This window comes from Thalia democratica, chromosome 6 (genome assembly GCF_965202585.1).
Source record: "Thalia democratica chromosome 6, ktThaDemo2.hap1.1, whole genome shotgun sequence".
In the NCBI taxonomy this organism is placed as follows: domain Eukaryota; kingdom Metazoa; phylum Chordata; class Thaliacea; order Salpida; family Salpidae; genus Thalia; species Thalia democratica.
Genome location: NC_139170.1, coordinates 25,740,196 through 25,744,345, shown reverse-complemented (window position 1 = coordinate 25,744,345; position 4,150 = coordinate 25,740,196).

The following is a 4,150-nucleotide window of genomic DNA, read 5'->3' as shown; positions in this document are numbered from 1 at the left end:
TTGTGCTCAAATGCTCATTTTCATATTTTTATCTTTTACTTAATTTAGATTAAGTTTAATTTGATCATAGTTCATTTTTAAATAGATGGCTTATCACTATATATTATATTTAAGTGTGCACGTAATTATTTCAAATAAAATATAAGGTATAACAGTTTTTTTAATCAGAATTAATTTTGAATTATTCAAGTAAATCTTCTGTGAACATAATTAATTTCTATGCACACTAGTGTACATATATATTCAGTTTTAAAACTAATTGTTCAAGTAATATCTAAATTACAGTAAATTTTATTTAAGCAAAGTTTTATATATGTTATTTCACTACATATTATATTTGAGTGTTTACAGGTACATTTAAAACTGTATAAGGATATGACATAAGCTAAAATAGTTTTTTTTCAGAAAATATTTTATTTTTTTTATTTATATTTTGTTGCAAATTAAGTTAATTCTTACACCTTACACACTAATATACACTAATGTTTTTATTTGCATTTACCTATTTATGTTTACTTGATCTAGGATGTTAAATTTAGTAGCATATGTCATGACTTCTAAACTAGAAACAAATATTTGAAAAAATATAAGAAGAAACACATAGAAAAAAGTTAATAAGTCACATAAAATATATTAGTTTCTTTTATAGAAATAACTAAAAATATATGTTTTTTGTGGATTTTTAGTAAAAATTTTTTTTCTAGTGTAGTTGAACCAATGACTTATTTCAAACAATTTCAAAAACTTTTATTTCAAAGTAGTTTTGTGTTACTCTATCTATAGTCTAAAAAAGGGTATAAAAACAAAAAAATCATAAACATAGAGTTGTTGTTTAAGATTGTTGTCAGCAGAGTTTCCAAAAAACCTGGAATCCTTGAAAAACCTAGAGTTTAAAAATTTAGTCTAAAAGAAACTGGAATTTTAGAAAAATTTAAAAAAAAAAACTGTAATTTTAGCAATTTTAACATGTAAAGTGACAAAGTTTTAATTTGACACAAAAAATCTGTCATATTGATAAATGTTTTTTGTAATTTTTGTGTGTTAAAAAACACATTTAAAGTAGGTTTACAATGTATTTTCAATGTTTTTATACTAATTAAGACAGTTTTATACCTTATACTTTACGTAATTTTAAAAATAGACCCAAAAAATTGTACTTTTGAAAACCTGGAAAACGTTTATCAAAACCTTTGGCAACCTGTGTTAGGCAAATTGGTTTTGTAAACTTTAGTTTTTGATAAAGCAAATGATTTAAAAAAATTGAACAAAATATAATAACTTTCACTGGTGTTACAAATATATTTGTTTATTTGTTTTTAAAAAATAAAACAAACACATTTTATTTTTTCTTGAATATATTTGAGTAGTTTATTAGTAAGTCTTATCAAAAAATTGTATCTTACTAAATTAAACTGAATTGAATCAAGATTATACTTTTATTTAAAGTATATATTATAAAATGACGTAATAATCAAATGTAAAAATTAAGGCTATAGGTGGGTCCAACACTTTTTTTCACAAAAATTGACTTTGGCTTTCATATGAAAGCTTTAAGTACAAACTACAAGCCATTTTTGAAAAAATTCAAAATTATCATTTAACTTTTCAGATATTTTAATTTTTTGTAATAAGTTTCCAATACAAACGTATAGAACGCAAATTTTTTGAGGTCAACTTTCTCGGAAGTTTTAAAAATCACTAAAAATCTATCTCCTCCTTCATTTTTCAAGATATCTTCTTCAAATTTTATAGAAATGTTCATGATATTATAGGAGAAAATGTTACTTATGAATTTAAATAATTAGAAAAAAAAATTATGACAAAAATTGTAAAAAAAGTTTTTTTTTTCAAAATAATAGTATTTTTACTTGAAATATTTTAAAGTTCAAAGTAACGTTTTTTTTATTTTTTTATAGATTAGACTGTAAAAGTTTGAAGAAGATTGCTTGAAAAATGTAGGAGGAGATAGATTTTAAATGAAATAGTCTTTTTTCGCTGTTTTAGTTTTCCCTTCCCACAGGGAACCTATAATGCGTCCCGACTTTGACCTGTCATATCTCAAAAAATAATTATTTTTTTTTAAGACTGTAAAAGGCAAGTTGAACCTTAGTAAAAACTCTATAAAATAAAATCAATTTGTAAAAAAACATGGCTGACCCCCCTATGGCCTTAACTTAATGCTTATACTATAGAACTTTGCTGTACTAATAAAACTTGTTAGACTAAAATCAAACTAAAAAAAAACCAACGATAAAAATAAAAATACACTTATAATTTTTTTACGAAAGACTAACCACTTAAAAATTACTAAATATAAGGATTTAAAAAGTCTAGTTTGGTATACGAACTTTTTCTGCTTACATAAACTGGGCCTTAAAGATTGAATGCATAAGGCTTCTAGAATATGTCGCTGAAAAGAGTTCTCAGCTCTCATTAAAACTTTAAAGTTCTCTTTAAAATTTTTTGCACACTCATGATTGTCCAACAAAGTTGCCATATTGCCGAAAAGTATTTTTTTTTAGGTTCTTCGAGAATGTTTATTTTCAGAAGCTGGCAATTTTTACGAACAAATGCGAAATCGATTGCATTTAAAAACTGGCGAGAAACTTTTATATCTTTATAACAACTTTAAGAACAAGAATAGGTTTCTTTGTAGCTTAATGGCGTTGATATTAGTAAATGTTATTTACTTAATTATTTATTTTTTTATATGTTAACGTAAACAGTTGCTAAAGAAGTTATTGTTCATCTTATAGTTCGAACTTTTAAAAATAAAAAATTTATGTAAAACTGAACATAATTTAAATAATTAAATTTTTTTTTAAAGCATTGTAACATGTAATTTCTTTTATGTCATACAAGGTACAAATTTCAAGTTTAGTCGTATAAGTAACTTGAAATTTAACATTTAAACTGAGATTTCAGATAAGTAGATTTTTTACAACGTTCTTTTTCCTTATGTTAAAATACAATATTTAGACAATAACATTGTGTTTTTTTTAAACAAAATATTTGTATTAAAGTTTTTACTATTTAATGGTATTATAATAATTAAATTTTATAAGTTTGTTCTCTATTGAAACTACATAAAACTCCAAACATATAGGATCTTAAATTAGAAAAAATATCCAGAACCGTCCGAATCCTAAATAGTAGATCAGGTAGATCACTAAAAAACATAAGGTTATTAATAATTCATATCTTTTGTAAATTTGCTAGTCACCATATTACATTGGCGAACGGCTCTAAATTGCACGAAGACAAAATTGCACAAGGGAACGAAATTACATGAAGACAATTTTGCACCAAGGGTCAATTTCGCAAAAGTTTCATTTTTGCACAACAGTGAAAAACTACAGAAAAAAAAATAATAAAAAAAAAAGTTACTGACCAAGGAAAGGGTTAGGGGTAATAGTGATAGTAAAAAAAAAAATAAGTACTAAAAAAAACTATTTAAAAAATAAAATTAACCCGTGCAAAATTGTCTGCTGGTGCAAAAGTGTATTCGTGCAAACGTGTCTTCGTGCAATTTTGTACGTTCGTGCAAATTTGACAGCTACCCATATTGACATAAGTTGTTTTTTATAATAGGTTAGTTTTTTAACATCCTCAGATTAATTCCTAATTAACTATAAATTTCACAAATTATCAATTGATATTAAAGATTGTACCAACGTTTTTTAGTATAAAAAAAACAGTCTGTTTGTTATTCTTAACACCTTATTTCTGATTTTGTAAGTATTGAAACTTGTATAACTAACTATTTAGAAATAAAATATTTTAGTTTAATATTTTTGTTTAAAAAAATACAGGTCCAATATCAAAGATGCATTAATAATGTTGAAACTGAAGTTCAAAAAAAGATGATAGACATATTAAAGTATAAAGAACAAGTAAATGAAAGCCTCATGGCAATAGATGATATTTTTGAAAAAACAAAACCTGTAAGTGAAACTAGTTAAAAATTTAAAATATATAAAAAAACGCTTTTTATACATTTATTACTATTTTGATTGGACTATTGTTGAACTTTTTTACTTTAAAATAAAAATATGTCATATTTTAGATTTTATCATCAAGTTCTGTCCTTGATCCTCATGCATTTGTCAATCCACATCTATTAAATGAAGAATTATTAAAAGTTCAACAA